The 23,455-nt window shown below is 38.1% G+C and overlaps 1 protein-coding gene across 1 annotated transcript in view; it reads right to left on the reverse strand.

The window, feature by feature from the left end:
- CDYL (chromodomain Y-like) overlaps positions 1-23,455 on the reverse strand; it is a 112,686-nt gene that overhangs the window by 88,667 nt on the left and 564 nt on the right. The window lies entirely within an intron of this gene.

Genomic DNA, 23,455 nt, shown 5'->3' on the forward strand with positions numbered 1-23,455 from the left:
GGCAGCTTTCCAGCCACTCTTCCCCAAGCCTGTAGCGCTGCATGGGGTTGTTGTGGCCGAAGTGCAGGACCCGGCACTTGGCCTTGTTGAACCTCATACAGTTGGCCTGGGCCCATCGATCCAGCCTGTCCAGGTCCCTCTGCAGAGCCTTCCTACCCTCGAGCAGATCAACGCTCCCGCCCAGCTTGGTGTCGTCTGCAAACTTACTGAGGGTGCACTCAATCCTTTATGTTGCTTTGTTTCTCATACCAGGGAAGTTTTTGGACATATGTTGGTTCATAACAAAGGATGAGAAAATCATGTATCTGAAACATTAACCAGTATTCCTCTAGAATTGTATTTCTAAACAATTGTTTTGGGCATTTTTAAAGCAGGCTGATTTCTGGAAATACCAACATGCGGGACTGAGTCATACAGTGGTTGTCTTGAGTCTGAGCGACTGAGTCGCTTGTGGTTGTTTGAGAACTGCCTGCTGATATCAGGAGTTGTCAAGGTATTCTCAAAGTCAGCAAGGTACAACCAAAAGGTACCAAGTCCCAAATGCATGGAGTTCTTTTGATGTATGGCATAACCGGGACATTTCTGAGAAACATTTGCGCTGTGTGTTCTTGGGAATATGAACGGTAAAATTTACACATAGATAGCTGTGAACAGTAGGACTGATTATGTAAAACGTGATTCTCTGAAGGGGGCAGAGGCCCTGAGGTGGAGGGTGATTTAAATGAAAAATTCCTCCTCGGTGATGACATGAGTTTTTAGCATTTTGTTGGGGACGTGTGGTGGTGTGCTCCTATCTATGTTCTGATGTCTAAGCCTTTCCATCAGTGGGGGTAAGGGCTTTAAATTAGCTCTTGATTGTCACAATCTGAAATCCATCAAGGCAGAAAACTTCTAGTTGTATAATAAAGATAAATTTTTGTGTCGTCAAGTAATTTCCAAAATGAACAGCTAAAAGGAATTGGTAAGGAAATGAAAAAGATTAGAAACTGACAAAAATCCTCTGGTTTTATTTCCATATACCTACTAACAAATATACCTCCCAAACAGAAGATTTTACTGTTAGAAGAGGTGCAGAGGACAAGCACTGCTGCAGCTGACAGTGAATACACAGTTCTGAATTTACGTGTACATTAGCACTATGTACCATGAGAAAAAAATTAGTCTACTGTCTAATGTTACTGTCAGCACTCTCAGAACTGTTATTACCAGAACAACAAAGAGACCTTTCTCTTTTCATACAGTTGGTTTTCAATTGCTCAGCCCAATTATAAAATCTTGTGCTTTTACAAAGTAGGCACCAGAGGGAGACCTGCACTTTAGTTCAACTATGAAATAATGCTGGCAGGAGTCACTCAAAAGTGGACAATCAAAGCCTCTTGGCCAATATACCCTAGCTGGTTCTGGGTGAAATTGTGGCTAATGGGAACACTCAGAGAAGGACTGTTGGCACTTTTCTCTTTTTTTAATGGCCAAAAAAACTTAAGAATGCTCCATGAAGAAAAGCAGGTTCCCAAATTTCAGGCTGTAGATGAGCATACCTCAACCAGTTTGGGCATAGCTGGGAAAGACCTGCTCTTTGCCACCCATGCCCCCAGCTTATCATCACATCCTGCTGACGGTTACCACTTCTCAAATCTTCTGGCTGAGCTGCGTATGTAAGAACTCCCTAAACATGTCAGTCAAAATAAGCTAGATCAGCTTAAGTAATTTAAATAACAAATCTTTCCTAACATGGCTCAATTTGACCGAATTGGATTAGGGAGAGCTCCCATGAGCAGCTCAGCTAGCAGGCCAGAGAGGGCAGTAACCCCAGGTAGAGGGCAGTGATGAATGCTTTGGGGTGGACTTGCTCTTCCATTGACAAAGCTACTGCTGAAGGAGGACTGTAAATATATATATATTGTAGGCAGGTTGCTATTGTTTTCAAAGCCTGATAAGAGACAGCAAGAGAAGCTATATGGACAGGAAATATACTATTCTCTTAAAAACAGGTACTCTTAAGTTCAAGTGGGGAAAGGCAAGGGGCAATAGCTTCTAGGAAGCAGGCAAGAGCCCAGAAAATTGATCCTGTGCACATGGAATCAAGCACACTAACTGGAATCCATGTAGAGAAAGAAAAATAAAATCGTTACTATGAATGATAGGTCTGTTGGTATGGAAAAAACTATCAACTCCTTACCTCTACAGCTGGATACAAGGTTTATGCTTATGATAATCAAGAGTTATTGATGGAAACATAGAAATGCCCCCTACCCCATAATTTAGCTTATTATCCAAAGGGCAAAAAACATCAACAAAATCATCCCCTCCTCATATGCATTCCAAGTTAAGAAAATTATTGAACAACGACGAATAAGGAGCACATTCTAGAAGAAAACCAAAATTTGACTCTGCTCTCTTGTGATAAAACAACAGGCAGTCTTAGTCAATAAATTTCTAGAAAGTTTGGTTTTTAACTTCCAGATTGAGAATTTGGGCTTTGCAATTTTGTTTTAAGTAGATACAACTCAAGTTTTTAATGAACAAATTCATTCTAGATGCTTCCAACTACAAATACAAAAACATTGGTATTTCAACTACAAAGTCATTATACCTTTAATATAATTTTGCATGCTACTTTAAAGATATTTCATTATACGGGAGTGTGTAGTGAAATAATGCCAAATTTAAAGTTTCCTTACAACGGCAGTCTCTTTCAGAAGTTGTACCACCTCCAAAGTTGCCAGCAGCTTCTGAAACTCAGCAGATTGAACTGTCCAAGGATGCTTTTCCACAGCTGCTTAAAGCAATATTCATGGGGTTGCCAAAATTTAAACTGAACCTGCTCTTGGAGAAAATCTGGCCTGAAACTAACCCTATTAAGCAAAACAGGAGGGGAAAAAAAAAGGGGGTGGGGGGGGTGAGGGAGAAGAATTTTCAGATGGATAAACTCCCTAAACTGACTCTGTATGAAATCCTGAGTGCCAGTGTTGGTAGAGGGAACACCCAGCTGAGGAGGCAGGGGGAAGGCAGGATATCAACACATATTGCCTTGGAAATACGTGGGAATCTCTAGTCCTTGAGAATAAGGACAAACAGGAGAACCTAAACATGCCAGTACCATGGTTTTGCTCATGGCTTACACTTCTCTCCTGGGACCACCAAAGGGGAAGTACCCCTTCCCACTGAATTCATCGGAAAGGGTAGATTAGCTGTGCACCTCCTAGTTCTCTTTTAATTACGACTGCAGACGGTTTTCTTCCCTGACCACAGGACCCATGATCCAGTCTGTGCACAAATTAGATACAGAGAATTAAGAACTCACAGGCAACCATAAATCTGGCATTTCCTTAATCTCAAGTGTTTGAATTTGTGACGTAAATAACAGTCTTTTTATGATGTGGTATAAAATCCATAAAAAAAAAAAAAAAAAAAAAAAAGATATGCTCAGACATAGCCCTTACCCTAGAAAGCTCACAATTCTCCTCCTTGCAGGGGTGCAAGAGTTTTATCAGATTTATCAAGCGTATATGAACAAGGGGCTAACCTAAATGTGGTTTGTTTATACGCACATGTCTTTATCAGGCGAGCAAAAGTAATTATATCATAATTTGGTGGGAGCTGAACTTGAAATATCTTTTTTTTTTGTGTTAACACATATGCATTGCCAGTTAACTGTATCACAGAGCAGACTGGGTATAGTTTCAATTATATTGTATCACTTCTTTTTTTGTATCAGTCAAATAGTCTTTCTAAAAAGTGTCATATTAGTTATTTAAAAAGTTATGGTAAACTACCAAAATGTGCCATAACATAAGGAACGTTTGTGTGCATGGCTACACTTCCTAGTTCATTTCCATGAATAATATTCAAAGGTAGTCTGGTCTATTCTCAGCCTGCCACCAAATCATCAAGCAAGGTATCAAGAAATTTAGTACATCGTGCCTGCCTTCTATTTTCCCACAAACCCATTAGCATGGGCACAGGGAAGTGGTGGAAAGAAGGAAAAGATTAAGCCTGACCAAATTTCACCATTTAGATAGATACAGTGACTATACTCACTAATTGCAAAAGTGGACAAGAAACCAAATTCATAGAGCTTTGCACTCTGTGCAAGTCATAGTTGTTTCTCCCATTTGGGTCAGATTTTCCTAAAAAGTGTGAGAAGCTAAAGCCACATTACAAGGAAGGGCATGGTATTTAAAGAGGTAAGATGCTTGTTCTCTTCCCAAAGGATGCAGTACACACTTACGTACATACACAGAGTAAGCATAAACTCTATAGCGTGTCCCAAAGAAATCGCATAGAATTTAGATACACAATCTCAAGAGCCATATCACAAAATAACATTCAGAGATTGCCACAAAGAACTACCTAGATATGTAAGTCCATCTACTAAGTGATGCCCATTTTTAAAGTTAAAATAGATTTTCCTTGATATATCATTTTCCATCATACCGTCTTTGAAAAATGAGATATTTTAAATCTAAGATAAGCGTAGGTCTTGAAAACAGCATTTCATTCCTTCAAATATTTTTCAATAAGATCTTAATTACATTACTAACACATCTTGTGAACTGAAGAATCTTAACTTGCAAGACATAATTTAAGCACAACTTTACTCTTAGAAAGCACTAAAGTAATTCAGAGACCTTCGTCATAGTAAACGAAATCATGATTCAAAACAGAAAAACCTAGAATTCAGGAAATCAAATTAAAGATTTTCTGACAAAGATTTTAGATGCTCAAGTCAAACATCTGAAAGAATCCAGACAAGCTGAAAAGCTACATATTGAACTCAAATTCTACTGTAAAACTGCCATTAAACTGGAATAAAATCTTTTAAACCACAGAAGTGTTCAAGAACAAACTTCTGGAAAACTATCTGTGGCATTTGCAGAAAGTAGGATTTTATATAGAGCCTTAACTTTTTTTTCCCTTTGATCATAACAACTCTCCTTCCACATGCAACTCCAGCTTTTGCTTGCAGTTACTCCGATGCAATAGTGCTTCTGGAGTTCAACAAAACAGAACGTGGCAGATAGTGACAACAAGAGACAAAAATCTACATCTGAACTGTTAAAACCAATATAGAAATTGCACAAAATAAACAAAAACTGCAACAAAAAGGGATTCTGACATATTCACCTCTACATTCATCAAAGAGAAAGACCTGCTTAGTCTTTTTTACACTGTTTATGAAGTAAGTTGAAGACTAAGCTCAATAGCTGTGACATGGTTAAAAATAGCTGTATGGCTTAAGCACGGCAACTCATACTGCTCAACAGGAAGACTTACTCTCCTGGTCAAAATATTTGCCTTTTCAATGAGCTGAACTTTCAGGTCATCTGTTAACAATGTAGATTCTTTCCTGTCTAGAAGAACTTTATTGTCTCTCCTTTAACAAATAGCAGGGTATTGTTCCCAGCTGGTTGCTAATTCACACAATTACCATGTAAAAATCTTTCAAAATGCTGTATAGAAGATGTATGTATTGCTTGGATAATCACATATTTTGATTTAATAAATCTCATACTTAATTCCTCTGTATGTGTAAAATAAAATTTAAACTCATCTTTACTATATCCTCTCTCCACATCCCCAACTCTCCCTCTTCCCTTCTCTTTTCAGCCTTCCCTTCAAAAATACAGACGCACATTACAACTGAGTACAGGGTGCCTTTGATGGTGAAAACGCTTTTGTCAGATTTTGTAGATGACCTGTGTTGAGCGATGATAATTTAGTTTGCCTTCCTGCATAACAGATAATTTCACTCCAAAATTCCTGCCTCAGGCCATCATATTGTGCTTGAACTAAAGGCATCTTTTTGGAAAAATTCACAGCTTTTTATTGCTGACATATCCAGAACATCCTTAAATAAACTGTTCTGATAGACAACTGCCTTCATTTTTAAATTTATTATATTTCTAGAAGAAATACACCTGAGCTCAGCGTTCAGCTCCTGTATTTTGTCATGACATTGCCTACTATACCTAAAGGCCTGCTCCTTCTGAAATCTTTGCCCCATATAAGTACTTACAGGCCATCAGTCACTTCCCAAACTTCCCTTTGCTAAACTAAATAGATTGAGCTTCTCCAGGCTCTTACTATACACCAGGGTTTGTTCACTTACATGTTTTTAAGGTTTTTAATTGTCCTTGACATGTTTTTCTGAATCTTTTTAAGTTTATCTAGGTTTTGGGGTTTTTTTCATCTTAAGCTCAAACAGGATGTAATTGTCTAACATTATCTCACTAGAGCTATACAGCAAAATAAAAGCACACCTAATTCCACTTGAGATCCCCTATATCCATACCAAGGGACTGCACTGTGCAGTTTAGCTACTGTATCGTATCACCGAATTACTCCTTTCCAAAGTACTACTCTCCATCCTACATGTATGATCTTACTGTCTAGACAGATATATTTAGCCATATTAACATATGTTGAAACCATCCCTATTAACTAAGTACAGACCATCCTTCACAGTTATTAATCCATCAATTTTTTGCACGTATGCATTTTACCAGAGATACTCTCTTTTCCCCCAGATCATTATCCAAATCCTCAAAGCAATGGGCTGTGAAAAACTTCTATAAAATCCACATGAACGTCCTTCATCTATTACTGCTTTACGATCTGTCAATTAACCAGTTTGAAATGTATTTAATATGGGCCATGTTGACTTAGCAAAGAGCTAGGTTTTAAAAATCAGAATACCATGCAGTACTGCATCAGGTGCCTTACGAAAGCTTACTATACCTACATGAGTGTCTTTGTCAACCAAAAACTTTCAGCCTCAGAATAAAGAAATAAATACAGACAAGTTCTAATCATCACAAACAGTTGGACAAGCAGTGACTCTTCTTTCTTCAATTTTTTGCTAAGCAATTCTCATTTCATCCTTTCCACAGTTCTTTCTGTGATCATTACCAACCTGTCCAGTCTAGTATTTGTGTTCTATCCTGGCCTATCCTATCTCATTTACACTTCTACAACAATTAAAATTAAAACAAAACAAAATACAAAACCCAATACCTTAGATATCTTCAGTTGGCTGGGTTTATTTGTTTTAAATCCTGACTCTTGTAGACTAAAGAAAAAAATCAAATTTGTTTGTTCCTACCAGAATAAAGAAATATTTTTTTGTAAGTCACTGTAAATTGTGAACACAACATCCAGATTTTGGCTAGAGAACAACAGTATTTTGACTGTATTTTAAAAGAACCATAGAATAACATTTTTTGCAGTGTTTCTGTCTCTTCTCAACTATTATTGTCCCTACCTAGTAGATGCATGTCATTACTACATTTTTTTGCTCTCAATAAGAGAATTTTCATATCATTCTTAACCCCATTGACAGAAGGTTTATGATTAGTTTTATTATTAGGCTATTTTTATTATTAGGTTTATGAATGGTCTTTTTGTTGTGACAGCCAATAGCCACTACTGCTAATGGCACTTTCTCTGAATCTTCATTCATTTGATTCTTCACCTCTGCCTTTCTAAGCTATGACAGTTTCATACCTATCCCTAATGACTTTTCATTGTTAGAATTACAAATCCCCTGGGTAACTTTTATTTTTAAGTAATATAACTTTGAGACAAAATTGTTTTCTTTATATTTTCAGTAAAATCTGTATTACATTATTTTTAGGCAATCATCCTTTTAGAAAAAGTGATTACATATTATTGGCAAGGCCTGTACTGGACAGAGCAGGTTTCAAATAAGCAACGATAACTATCAGTGCTGATTGTTTTCATGGAAGTGATCTTGTATTTCATTTCATTTTTGTCAGAAAAGTAAAATTGAATGGAACAGAATTTCTTATTCTCAGAAAAGTATGATGAATGACCTGCACATATTAGAAATTCTGCGAATTTATTTTATGATCACCTAATGTAATCACTCTGAAATAACAATGCATAGTTCCTTTGCATCTAGATATTTAAAGAAAGATTCCTGTCACATAAATCCCAGGAAAATGTGCCTTTATCTCTATAAAAAGAAAGTTCAGACCTTACAGAACTTTCTGAGGCAACTTTCTATCCTTAAGCGTACACTTTGTTTAGTTGCCTTTATCTTGCGAATAATCAAAAATAGAATGCAATGTTTTAATCCTTGCTTTCTGGGTGTGAAAAAAACCAGTGCCTAGGCCAGGCTGGCTGTTAAAACAATATCAGAATTGAACCACAGAGGAAAAATGGAAGGGGCAATAATAATGGCCTGATTTTATAATTTGATTCTGCTCTTAATAAAGTGTGGCACTCAATAAAAACTGGCACAGTGGAGGTCTGTTTGACTTAGTAATTTTCACATAAGTAGTCTAAAGTGTTCACTGGGTTTTTTTGGTTTTGTTTTAAGGACTTTGTTGGCAAGTAAATAAATTTGAATACATTGGATTAAGTTTCCAGATGATGATCAACAGAATTTTTTTTAAACTGATTGCAATCTTGTTTTGTACTTTTAAATTATTTATTTAATGATTTGTTGGGGTTTTTTTTAACTAAATGAAGGATCAATACCAATGGCTGGCAATGCCATTAAATTGTACTGGTTTAGAAGCAAAGTATAGCTTTTAAACTTATTGCTACATGCACCTGTTAAAACAATGAGTCATCTGAATATACATTCACGCAACCTTAATTTTTGTGTGCTACACCCCTGAAATAACCAATATTTTAATCTATTTTACGTTTTCAACCTGCATACAAATGCAGACTACATTTGTAATAAGTATATTAAGTCTTTTTAATAAAAGAAAATTGTCTTTAAAATGCTGAATACATAATCTAGTCTTTTTATCATCATATTTAATATTTAGAAATAATGCATTTCTTAATTAAATATTAGATACACCTAAATAACTGGCAGAATATTTTTGCTTAATATAAACAAAATAAGGGGCCTACACACACAGAACTGAGAATATTGGATTTGGGGCACTTAAACTACTTGGCTGCTTTCTAAATTCTCACTCAATTACTACCTCTGTGTTCCCAAATCCTTCCATAATACAGCACTAGCCTTGTAGTCTTCAATATTAGTCTTTCCTAACCAGTTTTTATTTATATATAATTTGGAATTGGAAGGAGTTAAAGAGCAACACAGTTTACTTTCCTTATCAGTTTTCCCACCTTCACATAAACACATTCACAGTGAAAATAATTTGTTCCTGCCCGTGAAACTGAAACCAAAAGTAATTAAAGTGCAAGTTTTTCTACCCAAAAGATATTGACAGCACTTATATTTTGAACTTCAATTCCATTGGAGGGGCTAAAAATAATCCTTATGAATATCAGCATTTTAAATGAAACGCAGCTTAAAGTGAGCTCAGCTACGAGGAGACATCCTGTTCCATCCCACTCCCTGCCCACTGCCCACTCAGTGAATAACCAGAATCCTTAGAAATAAATGATACTTTTACCTACGCTTGTATGTCACCCCCATCTTCAGATTGCGTTTGCACAACAGCATCAGAGCATAATTATAATAAAATCAAGGTGGGCAGGGAAAAGACAAGCTTACAGGGCTGCAGACTTTGCGTTACTCCTGCGGCACACTAAAAGTAACAAAAAGTTTCAGCAAGCTTTGTAACTGCTATGCTTAAAGTAAAATTCAGGGAATTGTTAATAAGTAGCAGTTGTGCAGCACTGAGAATTAACTGGAATCCCAAATTGTTGCAAACACGACTTTTCCATTTTCACATTAAAATGGAAGCGTAACCAGCCACTAAAATACACAGCACAGCGTCTTCTAGCCCGAACGTGATCGCCCCACCGCTTGGCACAGCCCCTTTCTCAGGGGCGCTGCTCCTCACCCCGTCCCTGCATGGTGCTGCCTGACCTCAAGGTGCAGTCCAGGGACACCGGCTCTGTGAGTCAGCACAAGCCAAGGGCAAGAAGCTGTGCAGCCACGCTGCAAGTCAACCCAGCGAGTTGATCCAGCTGAAAATTAAACATGCGGTTTGACGGATTCTTCTTTTTTTTAAAACAGAGCCAAGTCATTGCTGCAGCCATCCCCCACATCTGCCCAGTTTTTTTCTCCCGTCTCCCTTCAACCATGCCATATATTCCTGCTCCTTTACTTGAAGCGGCACCTCTTGGATTTCAACCTGAGTCAGTCAGAAAACTGCCAGAAAACTAGTTCTACAAAAGCAGTGGACAGCCTTCAGCTAGACAGGCTTCCTTAAACGGCATTCACCTGACCCAGCAACACAAATCAGTGCCGGTGCTAAGGAAGGGGGAAGAACGAGTGGCTTGCTGGAGTGGCTTGCAGTGGTGGCAAGCAAGGCCCGCAGCACTTAAATTTGCTTAAGGTGTAGAGAACAGAGCCCTCAGAATCCCAGCTGAAAGTGGACAAGGAATAGATAGTCTCCTTCCTTAATATTTAGTATGTTTCAAAACTAACTTTTAAACATCACACCATTCAAAGAAACGTTAAGGAAAAGAGAGGAAAACTGACACAAATGCTGTCAGAATACACAGATTTCTTCCCCCAGTCTCAGGGCTCACTCGCTGAGGCTGTTCTGTCGACATCACTTGGTGGCTCAACAACTCCAATGACCTTCCACACCTGCTTCGTCATCCTGGCAAATATGTGTATGGCCATGCACTGAACCAGACTGAGGAACTGATTCAACCAAATAAACCTTTTTGGAGCCAGGGTTTTTCTGTTTTTAATTATGCCAGATGGATTTTCCAAACCTCTTAAAACATGGCCAAGCTGCCGTTGTGGCTCAACGGAAGGAACGCTGAGTGGTCAGAGGAAGGACCTGCCGAAGTCAATTATAAAGCACTGCCACCCAAACACCTTCTGAGATTTAATGTAAAATGAAGTAAAATACAACAATTATGGTTTAAAAACATGACTTGATCCATTACTGTCACTCAGATAACAAACCTTAACTTACACCATAGTAGCTCAGTGCTGTACCTAAACACTTTATACTTCAACAGCGCAATCCCTTAACAACATTCACCTACTAACACAGTTTACGGTCCCAAGGGAAGGCCTGTAATGAATGAAAAGTTGGGTATTACCCTGCATTAGGTTCAGAAGACAGTAGAAAAAGGGAAAAAAACCCTCAGTGCTTAGGAGGTCACATTTAAGTATTCTTCACTTAACTGGCTAAATTAACCTGACTAGTCTTTCTGTACCTCTCCGTAAAGAAAGGGGATGAAGTCTGATGACCTTCTAGAGGAATTTCACTTAGATGGTCTGAATGGCCTTCTGGATGACTCTCATCACTGATTACAGAGGATATCAAAGATAACACTGCATGCTAGTTAAATACCTCTCTGCAGTTAGCCCCACCAAAACCAAACCAAACCAAAACCCAACATAAAAGGGAGACAGGTTTGTCTGCGGCTTGTACTTGTAGCATAGCTTCTCTCTATAAGACCCAATCAGCCTGCTCTACTTCATCCGAAGATGTTCTGATGATATTTACTTGGGGAGGGGGGGGGGGGGGAGAAAAAGAAAAAGAAAAAAAGGCTTTATTCTGCTTGTGCTTCGGCTCAGGGATTCAAACTTTGACAGGGAGATGAGCAAATGATTAGCAATCACCTCTGAAACATTCAGTCTGAGTGACATGCTCAGTGCTAGACTAACTGTGACAGAGGAAAGAGAATTACATTCTTCAAGACAGCATTCAGGTGTCCTAATGATGAGATCCTCCATTTTTCCCCAACAGCCTCTGCCTACCCGTCTTTCTACAAAAGGTGAGGCAGTTTTAGCAGGATGTGCCTTTCTTCCACTACGTAACAAAGTTCCAGTTTCTTGCTCAGAAAAATAAAAATCATCCTTACTTTGCAATCAATAGACAACTGATTCCACACTGAAAGTGTCCTTTTCTGAACAAGCTGGATGGAAAAAGTTTTTTCTGGTGGTTTGACTGAAAACCAGAGAGACAGGTATTGGGAAGACGCTGGGAAGGAACAGCTCAAACACTTGACAAAAGGGACAAATGAATGAAAAGGGAGCATTCATTTAGCGAAAAGCAGAACATAAAATTATCACATGGTTCCACAGTCCAGCCACTACTTTCTTCTTCCTCTTCTCATAATTTACTATGTCTCAGTGTACTTTAAGACTTTATTTAGCATATAAAGATCTAAAATCCCTTCCCCCAAATTAATCACTTCTATTCACATCTTAGTTCAAGCTTCATAAATATAAACAAGTGTACAGAAGAAAAATAAAAATGAGCCAAATAAAGCATTATTTTACTAATGGAAAGAATAAAACCATATATATATAGGTTAGAATAATGACTCTTATTAATTCCCATTATTTATGAAAACGTCCATCATGAACAAGCAAAAAAGCCAGAGGACATTATTTTTACTTGACAATAAGAATATCGTAATAAAGCAAATTATTTTGTGTGCATGCAAGGAATCAGTTTTGTTACATTTAATAGCTTTGATTAGAGATATATTTGTTCAAGTGCAGAGGATTAAATTCTTTAGAATAAACTAGGTTGCAATTACTTGAGTAAGGACTTCAATGTTGAATAACTCAATTAATATTAAATATATTCAAATAACAGGCAGCAATAAAGACAGGAACTTCCCATTTTACAGACCAATACTAAGATCTTCACTTGCACTGAAAAAAATAAAATTTATCTCACACTATTTTAACTGTAACTTAACTGACAGCTGTCCATCATTCATTGCTTTTCATGAGTATCCAAAGGTATAAAGAACTAGAGCATAACAAACAATTTTATCTGGATAAACGGAGGAAAATAACATAGGAATAGGTATAAATGAATAACAGTAACATTTCATCTGTCACTACGGGTGGATCGAGACCTAACATTCATGGGGACAGAAACCATACGACGTCCCTAGTGCTCATTCTATCTCCTCACTAAATCCATGTTTTGCCACTAATGGCAGCAGAGAGAACCTCCAGAACACCATCTTATTCAATATGCTTGTTCTGCATTGCACCAGTTTCAGGGCAAAACTGAACTTAAAATTGAAATTGATCCTTGTAAAGAATTGATTTTAAAGATAAGGTGTTTTAATGATTTAGCTCAGTAAGCATTTTTAAAAAAATCCAGTAAAAGACAACCCTGCTATTAAATCTTTACTAATAAGAAAGTAGCGAAGCGTGGCACAGTTTGCATACAATTACGACACGTGTATCCTGCTGATGAAAAAATGAGCAAGATCCCATCTTTGTGTGGTTTTAAAGATCTGTGAAGTAGTAATCCTTCATATCCATTGGGTTTCTGTAGTCATGGACATAAGCTGTCAAATCAACAACTGCTTGATGTACTGGCTTCCATGTTTTGACACTCCTATGATGTTACATCTGAAAGAAGCATCCTTAAATACAATAATTTCCATCTTCTCATTCAGAACCTAATATTTTATTCTTGGGCAGTTTAAATAAATAAGCACAAATCTCAGGAGATCTGATGAGTACAATGTGGGAGAAAGGAAAAACAAATCAATTAAGGAGCTGCCCTGATACAAGAGAGATGCCTCTAAAATGAGTGAAATGAAATCTGAAACACTGATGGATCTTTTGAGACAGGACGCTACCTTATTTGCCATCGGCATCTGGGAAAAAATTCTTTGTTGTTATTGATCATTATTCCTTGATGACCTGGGTAAAAATACAGCTTTTTCAAATGTTACTTCTCTGGAAGTCATGCCTCTCGAAAGTCAGATGATAATAAACTCATCCTAGACTTCTGTATTACATTGTCTTATGGATGTTTTTTCCAAAGTAATATGAAATAGAGATCAAGTGTCCTTTAATTTCCCACTCAACACATACCCTCTTGTACAATCAAATCAAAATACAAAGTACATAACACTAAGCATATGAACCGGACAAAGGAAAGAACAAATTTGAAAACAATTTGTCAGCTGGGCTTTAACCTTCTCTAGCCACGTACATACACTATAAACAACCTGGTGTGCACCAACAGTTTAAATTTTAACTTTGAAACTTCTGACCTTACTATATCATAAGTGAAAATTGACTGACCCCTCCAGAACGGCCCTAATTTAAAACTTCCATTGCCCTTGGGAATGTCTGGACATCTAGTTATTCCTTCAGCTGCAAAGGACAGCGGTGAGCTGTTCCCATGGACACCTCGGCCTTCCAGGGGAAGACGCGCTACAGCATCACTTTCAGGAAGCATTAGAAATTGTTTAGCTGGAAATGCTCAGTCAACTGACTGTCGAGTTGGTTTGAATACATCTATTTAGAATAACTATATTTATGATCTAATTCCACAGAAAAGTACGCTAAGAACAAAAGCTCAAGATTCTCAGTCTGATGTAAACATCACTGCTTTTACTTTCTTTCTGGTTCTTTGTTCTTAGAAAGCACTGTTAATCAAAGATCAAGTTTGGTCCTTATCTGTGACCCAAACAAGTGAGAAAAAATGTGCCAGCCTTGAAAACGTGAGGGGCCATCTAAGAGTTACAGTATAGAGTTACTGTATGGGCAAAAAGCCTACAGAGAAAAAAAATCTCTGATTTTTTTCTTTAAGGAAAAGTTTTCTGTCAATCTTCCTAATTTTAGAAAGATTATACTGCAGTACAATCTACTATTGTTTATACTTACACCCACAAAACAGTATTAATTTCAAATCATGAGATTAATTCCTGGAATTATTATTACAAGCACTATTACAATTTGTTTTATTCTGTGGCCATATTCCTCTCTCTAAATTTTCTAGACTAGGAGTCTACTCATACAAAGCAGTTAGCTAGACCTTATTTTGGGATACAGACCTTAAGCATGTAAAGTCTCCACTGAAGACTTGCAAGTATCTAGAGCTGCCGATGACTTTAGATTTCACTCAGAGTTGGTGTTTCTGTTTTGTTTGATCACATACGCTAACGACCTCTTCTTGAAAATTAAAGTTCAAGTTAATACAGTGTTCAGTAACAGCAATGTATTCAGTGGTTTTGACTCAGAAAAGACTTGTAAAAACGCCTTAAACTCTACCATTTGAACAAGACCCCAGCGAGTGTTTAGAAACATTGTCTGAAGAGAAACGATGAAAGTTTAGCCCGACGAACAATTGTGCTAACACGAGTGAGCGACCTGGCAATCATACCGTACTCCGGCTTACACCATGCCCTGCCAGGATCAACAGAAACACGCACGGCACCGCTCTTCCCACAGATGTGCCCGCCTTTGCCCGAGCCTGCAGCCACAACCCTCCAGCAGATGTGCGCAGGGAATGAAGGTGGCCTCTGAACATCTGGGGAGCTCAGGTCATGCTGCTGGCATTTTATAACCAAGGCTGAAATCTGCCTTGGTCCCAACAAAACCAGCCACGAAAGCTCCCAGTGATTATCACTGTGCCACGTTTCCCATTTTTTCCCTCTACAGTAAGACATTACGGACCCGTGATAGGAATCAGGATGCTGAACTATATGGATCTTTTGTGTCAGTACATATAGTCTTACATTCTCATTATTTCTTAGAGACACAATCCCAGGTCTGTTAGTTTTAACCTTGTAAGTGACCCAGCCACTAAAATATGATGGAAGAGTCACACTGTGCTAGCACGAGCTATACTTTATATATATAACCGGGGAAAATCAGGTGCTAAAATCAAAACGCAACAAACAAGCCTGATTTAGCAACTAGCCAAACTATAATCCAGCTAACTTTCCCAAAGTTACTTTGAATAGTTTTATACCCTTCATATATCTACATTGTTAACTGGTAACAAAAATGTTATGAATATACAGATGATGTTTCATTGAAGAACTGCATTTTATGGAAAGAACTTAAAAAACTATAGACTTCTGAGTATCCATTGAATACAACATTCAACACATCACAGTGTCAGGGAAGTATTTTGGAGTTAAGATATATTCATTTCAATACTCTTAAGAATGTACTTCAATGGTTTCCCTACATACATATTTACAAAATGTACATCTAACATTTTTCTGTGATAAATACATCACAACATACTTCCCATAACTTGCTTTAAACTGTGGCACCTTAAAACTAAAGCCAATTTTTTTGTTATTCCCTAAACCAAGCAAATTTCTATAAACCAGTGTTTTACAGGAAGTGGAGATGCTTAGAGAGGTATTTAAACGTCTTTGCAAAATGAAAATCACAAAGTCACTTTAAAGAAAAAGAAAAGAGTACATCTCCTTCCTTCCCTGTTCATCCAGGATACTAAAAAAACCCTGGGTTTTGATTTTTCAGATGCTACTATGACAATCAGCAAAGACTGAACATTAAGACTTAATTTACTTAAAAGCTGTGAAACTTCCGAAACTGTGGGGGCAGAAGAGTTGGAAAGGCACAACTACAAATGTGGTTAGGCCACTTAAAACACGTACCTTATCTTTCCCCACAAAAAAAAAGAAAAAAAACAAACAAACCATCAGACATAACATGGCCAAGAAGGAAGATTTGATCAGAGCTGTACTAATTTATTTTATGCAGTGCGATTATAAAATGTGAAGCCTCACTGAAGAATCACAACAAAACTGTTACAGTAGTTACATTGTTTCATTATTCAATAAAACAAATATCTAGTTAAAAGATAGTTAGTAAATAGTTGCTTTATTTTGCATTTTATGCTAGCAAAGTGGCTTCAAAATCATTTAAAAATGCAAATCTATGGTTAAAAAATGGTTTTTATCCATATCCATTCTACGTAGTCATACATATTCATAGATTCCTTGAAAAAGATCTACAACAGGTCACCATTAAGGGACACATGTAAATCTGAGGATGTTTATGAAAACAGTAAAAATTCTTGCCTTTATAGCGTACTGAACCAGTAACATGCCAATTTTCTTTTCCTCTAAGTAATATGGAGAGAAGTTCAAAGAACTTATTTCAAAGAACACAAAATTCTTGCATGTAAATATTAAAAGCCCATCAAAAATGAGAAAAATAAAAGCTCTTCTTAGAGAGATACTATGGCTTTGGAGAATACATTTGGTAATGAAAAATACAGAACTTTCATTTTTAAGATATTTTCTGGACTAACAATATACTGTCAGAGAAAGCACATGGTACGTTTAATATTAAAATTATTAATGTTTTACTCAAAGATAAACAAAAAAACCCAACAACCCTGTATTTATTGACAAATAAGGTTATCACATGCCATCCAGCCATCCAAAACCCCAAAGGCACAGAAGAAGTTGACAGGGAGAGGCTTGTGCATCCCTTTTCACCTTGCAAATACAGTCTGTGGAGCTCATGCTTCCAACAGATACCCAAAAATAATACATTGCCCGGTAACACCAGATTTGGAGTTTATTACAGAAGAGTAAGAGTGGCATTATAGGCCTGCATATCTATTATATCCAACAGATCTGCACATCCAGTTATCACATATTTAAGAAGTCATTATGCCTGTCAAAGTTTTGTATCAAATACAGTCTTTGCAAGCGTGGCGTATTTATCAGAGAGAGGTAAAACCCTAACTGTTAGTAACTTGGTTTTTTCTACCGCTTTGGCACAGGTCAGACATGCTGCAGCAGTCAGGAAGAAATGAAGCTGCACCTACTGAGAAGTCAAAGAGGAACACGGCATCACTGACGCTGTTCCAGTTACGCCAACCTTCCTGAGGAACAAGGGGCTGTGGCACGTCTCTTTAAGTCCTTTGTGTCCCATAATTTATCCTCATTCAAGGGGTACTGAACGTCAGCATAGTGGAAGCAACCTTCTGCGACAGTACAGTCTCATAAGTTGGAAGTAATTATTCCGTAACCCTAAATGTGACTGGCACCGCACCAGCCAATCTTTGATTGACCAAAAAACTCAAGAAATGAAATCGCAGTCTGCTGTGAAAGACAGAGACTGTGAAGGTAAGAATTATCAGAGCCTCTCATGCTTTGTGGATGGGGCATCTCTCCCCCTCTCACGCTTCCTCTCCCTCCCATCCTTTTTTCCCCTGACGGACACGGGCAATTCAAAGCAATTACACAGGAGGAAAAAAAAAAAATCCATTTTCTTAATAGACCTATGATATATACATGTATGTACAAAAGAGTTTTTTGCATAAAAACTGCTAAAACATCTCCTTATCTGTGAACCATTTGCGATCCTACTACACAGGACCCAGGCAGAATTTCATTCCTTTGGCCACGGGTGTTTGAACTCTGGGAGCAGCCACTAAAGCCTCGCCAGGCCAGCGGCACCGCAGAGGGCAGGGCACGCTGGAGGAGCCCCCGGGGGCTCAGGAATTTCCCCAGCGGCAGCGGCAGCAGCAGAAGACGGGGCACCAGACCCCGCCTAGTTTCTGTCTAGAGCTCTAGGACAGGAGATGAGAGATAACTCAAGCTGGTGAAAAGCAGCATGGCAAGGGACATGGAAAAAAGTCGAGTTTCTTGCACTAAACGTGGTGGCTCCATTCCTGCAGTGCTCTTGCATTTGTGCTCTGGTTTAAAGAAGTGAAAGTCCCCAAAAGGGGATGAATCCTCAACTCTATTTTAAGTCAGATGTAGAGTTCCTAAGGGGTAGAAGCAACGCAAACAGGTCTGATGTAAATTCCTAGTCTTGTTTAGTTGGCTAGGGTTAGTCAAGCAAGTCTTAGTCTTTTACCTCTTCTGAAACAAGCAATAACATTTGCACCACTTGTTGTCAAAATAAAATCAGAAAGATTCAGGCATTACAGCTCAATGACTGCAAGACCCCCTTTATGAACAAGTGTCACTGATGTTCAGCCAAGATCTCAGGAATCAGCACATCAGAAACAAGCAGCAGAAGATAGATCAAGATATTTTGGACTTCCTGCAAGACAGGTTGAATAAAAATAACCCATTTCAATGGGGGAAAAAATGGCTATTGCCCAAACAGGCAATTCTAATTTGTTGTTAATAGCAATTTTTCATCAAATAGCCATAAGAAATTAAAACAAGCTCCGAGCTGCATACTGTAGATAACGGATTTACCCTTACAGTTAACTTAAGCAAAACAAAAGTTTAAACTTTCCAGTAAACACACACAAAACATGATGAAGATCTGGTCGCTGCAGTGTTACTAGGGCTGTGAGACAGACTTTGGTTTTAAGTGGGTAATTCCCATGCAGTATCAAATTTTCAACTAAATGACAGCATTTCTTCTTCAGTTTTCTATACTCTATCATTTAAAAAACTAGCACAGTAGCTGAAGAACAGCCCACAGGATTACTTTTTTTGACTTGTGGCCACTACTGTATACACAAAGTTTAAATTTTCATGGAATACGTGTCTTTGGGTCTTACATATTAGGTGATCAAACTTGACATATAGCCTAATGCAAGGCCATAGAACTTCAGCCAGTTGCTCCTGAAATTAGTTTCAGTTTGTAATTTCACTGTATCTGTATAATTTAATGTCGAAGGCTTTAGTTCTAAAAATAAAACCAAAAATACTGAATCATCATTGGAAGTGAAGTATCACCTTGAGAATACTAGACATCAGGATGAAAAAAAGGCGTATGTATTTTGCAAGACACTTGAAGAATTAAAAAAAAAAGGACATTTTCCATTCTATAAACCATACAAAAATGTGTAATTTTGGACGACAGGACTTTAAGTATGTTAACCTGTAATATTTTAATGGAAATCAATTAAGTCACCTTAAAACGCTAGGTTTACAAGCAATGTCAAGGTGAAATACAGAGTGAAGAAAAGACACCGATGCAAAGGTGCACTTGCAAAGTTCACGCAAACTGTTTTGCTCACTTCTTGGTAAAACCCAGTAAAAATATTCTGATATGAGTAGCAATCATGGCCCAAGCATAACTACAATTACACAAATGCATCCAGTGAGCCATGTATACCATCAGCTGTACCAGTAATTCTCAGAGGAAAGATGGAAACGCTTGGTTGCTTGACTAGATACAATCTCCAACAGGCAGACAACTTCAATATATTTCCACCGCACTTAGTACAAAAAAAGTTACTGAATTTTATAAGAAAGAGACTCTTCCAAACTCAGCACAACTTTAGTATTTGTCTACCAACCACCATTTAGTACTTCTGACTTGCTGGCTAACACACAGTTGTCCTGGGGAGTACTTTTATGGGATCACTTCCACATTTCATCAAACAAATTTGTCATGCCAACCACAATTCAGGATGATTTCAATCCCAGACATCACTGCAAGGGTCTGCCAGAGGAGGTCGAGTGATTTGACTGTAGAGAGAGCAAACATAGTTTGCCTCCAAATGAACCTTCTAAATGAGGTGGGTACCCTACTTCTAATTATGCCAGTGAAGATGATGAGAATAAGCAACAATCTTTCAACGGGTGTGAATCAGTCAGTAAAGCAAAGCAAACTTGTCACAGTGTAAAAGAAAGTAGCCCTACTACTTGCCCAAGCAGCTGTGCAAAGGACTTTCCAAAAGCCACAGTAACGCAGACAGCAGCAGGCACCCACAAAGAAAGATGCCGTAAGATGTCAACGCCTATTGAAACAAATCTGGGGGGAAAAAACCCCGACGGCACCTTTTCTTATGTTTTCCTTTACCTGTCTTGCTCACCAGTTTCTCCATGTCTGTCCACCTCCCTAACATGTTGTCACTTGAAGAATCAAACTTACAAACAGAAAAACTATGTTACTCGCCTCACCCACAGAGGTTGGCAACATTACTACTTGTTTCACTTTCCATCTAGAAAAAAGAGTCTCTTCAACATTTTTCAATAAAAGTTTCATATTTTCTTCAGATCTTCTCCCCTCTCAAAAAAGGCAGGTAATCATTACCACAACCTCTAAAATGCTCAGGGACAAATGACATACAGGATATACAGCCAGCCCAAGAAAGTCATCCTTCTAGCCCGTTAGTGTATTTCAAGGTTTCAATCTTTGAATTCCAAATCACTGGCCTACAGTCCAGCTCCCTCTCTCCAGAGATGATATCCAGAGTAAAAACAAAAATCATCCCGCAAACAACAAGTGAATCCATGCAGATTTTTTTTTCTTAATTAAAAAAAAAAAAAAAAGGAACTTACCTTCATTTTTATTGTTTATAAGAGGATTTCTCATTTGTATTTTGGAAGAACCATGACACATATCAGCAGGAGTAGTTGGCATTCATACTTAGTCAAACAATCGCAAATAGATTATACACTTTTTTCGATCAAGACACAAGATCAAGATTCAGAAGGAAAAATGGAGGTGTAACAAATGGTACCGCATTTCACTCACCAGATTCAAAGAATATTGTATGGCATGAATTACAAAGAAAATATCCATGAAACAGAAGTAAACCCCCAGTCAATAACACCAGCAGTTCATATCAGCAGAGTAGTTGGCATTCATACTTAGTCAAACAATCGCAAATAGATTATACACTTTTCGATCAAGACACAAGATCAAGATTCAGAAGGAAAAATGGAGGTGTAACAAATGGTACCGCGTTTCACTCACCAGATTCAAAGAATATTGTATGGCATGAATTACAAAGAAAATATCCATGAAACAGAAGTAAACCCCCAGTCAATAACACCAGCAGTTCACAGAAGGGTTTAAATTACCTAATATTCAACATTTCAGGTCAACTTGCAGTTACGTACTTCCCAAATTAGTGTTCACTATATTTAAATTATTTATTATTTTATGGTTTTTCAGGCATGGCTACAAATTTCATTACAAGACAAAACTTGTAAAAAATGAACAGCAATTTAGAAAAAAAAAAATGCAAGAGAGACAGCTGACACATATCAGCAGGAGTAGTTGGCATTCATACTTAGTCAAACAATCGCAAATAGATTATACACTTTTTTCGATCAAGACACAAGATCAAGATTCAGAAGGAAAAATGGAGGTGTAACAAATGGTACCGCATTTCACTCACCAGATTCAAAGAATATTGTATGGCATGAATTACAAAGAAAATATCCATGAAACAGAAGTAAACCCCCAGTCAATAACACCAGCAGTTCACAGAAGGGTTTAAATTACCTAATATTCAACATTTCAGGTCAACTTGCAGTTACGTACTTCCCAAATTAGTGTTCACTATATTTAAATTATTTATTATTTTATGGTTTTTCAGGCATGGCTACAAATTTCATTACAAGACAAAACTTGTAAAAAATGAACAGCAATTTAGAAAAAAAAAAATGCAAGAGAGACAGCTTAACCCACATCCAAAAGCATTAACAATTTCAGCATCTCAAATAAACTTCGCACTTATGCAATTAAAGAATGTGTCTGATTTTTAAAATAATAAAGTAGTTTATCACTTCAGGCGTTTTGTGAAAGAGGCTTTCACCCGACGGACATCACATGCCACCCGCCCAGTGAGGACGGCCACGCTCAACAGACTACTGAGCCTTTTGCACAAGTCAACATTTCAAACACAACTTAAGACAAGCAAGAAGTGTAACAAGCAGTGGTCACGCTTAACCTCAGTCCAATGTCCAGCAAATAGAATTTTTCTGGTCATTTTTTATGCCTATCGAAACCGATATCCCATTGTCCATCTTTGATCAAATACAGCGACGCACAAAGAGCAAGTATTGGCCACAGCACAGTCTATGGGCCCAACACCACAAACCCGACAGAACTCTTTCCGAAGTGAAAGCAAGTTTTTGGCAATCCTTTCGCATACAGAGTCGTCCCTAAATTTCTCTCCTACTTCCAGGGATGATCCCTTCAAGATTGGCTTAAGCCACATTACGAGGATGGGGAAACTTGCCAAAGCAATTAACTGTGATTTATCTGTCTCGGGAATACAGGCCTTCAGTCTTCTAGTCTATCAGTTCAGCACCTCCGCTCGGCAGTCAACTTGCTTAAAATATAAGCCCACCCGGGGCACCTTTCACTGCCTTCTACAGGTCTTTTCACCGACGGCAGCACAGATGTAACTCCATTAACGGGAGATGCACGTGCACCAACAGTACAGTAAGACATCTTATTCTGTCAAGTGTCCTGAAGGCTGTCTGTCTCCCTTTGACCTTAGCCTTCCAACCTCTGGATATAAATATTCTTTTATAGAACACTGCCTGGATGCATATTAACTACGAGATAAAAGCATTTTTGGTTTTGGGTGGCCACTTCTTTACCCAAAAGACAAGAACGGCACCAAAACAACAACGGCTTTTCACTCACAAGGATGACTTCTTGTAAAAATAAAAACAAGGAAGTTAAATCCATGAGAACCATAATGCTTTTCAATTAAGGGCAAGGATGTGAAATTGCCACACATAAGACAGGAAATTCAAAGTTAGGCTGTCACCTCATTCCCTTCTTCACCCCAAAACCTTCCTCTCCCCTCAGCACACCCTTTGACCACCTCCCGAGCGACGAGTGAAGGATGGCGTGTCAGAGCCTTAACTTTGAATCTTTTCGGCTTCCCTCGCAACCTTAACCGTATCGTTAGAGCACGAAGAGCTGAGGAGTTTAAATTTTAATATTTTGCATCACCGCAGCTTGCTGCATGGCCAAGGCACAGGATGGTAGCACAGGACTTCGCTACAGACACAAATCCAGGAGGAAAGCCCCTCTGCCCTCCCCCCC

This window comes from Aptenodytes forsteri, unplaced genomic scaffold, assembly GCF_000699145.1.
Source record: "Aptenodytes forsteri isolate BGI_AS27 unplaced genomic scaffold, ASM69914v1 Scaffold81, whole genome shotgun sequence".
Lineage (NCBI taxonomy): Eukaryota > Metazoa > Chordata > Aves > Sphenisciformes > Spheniscidae > Aptenodytes > Aptenodytes forsteri.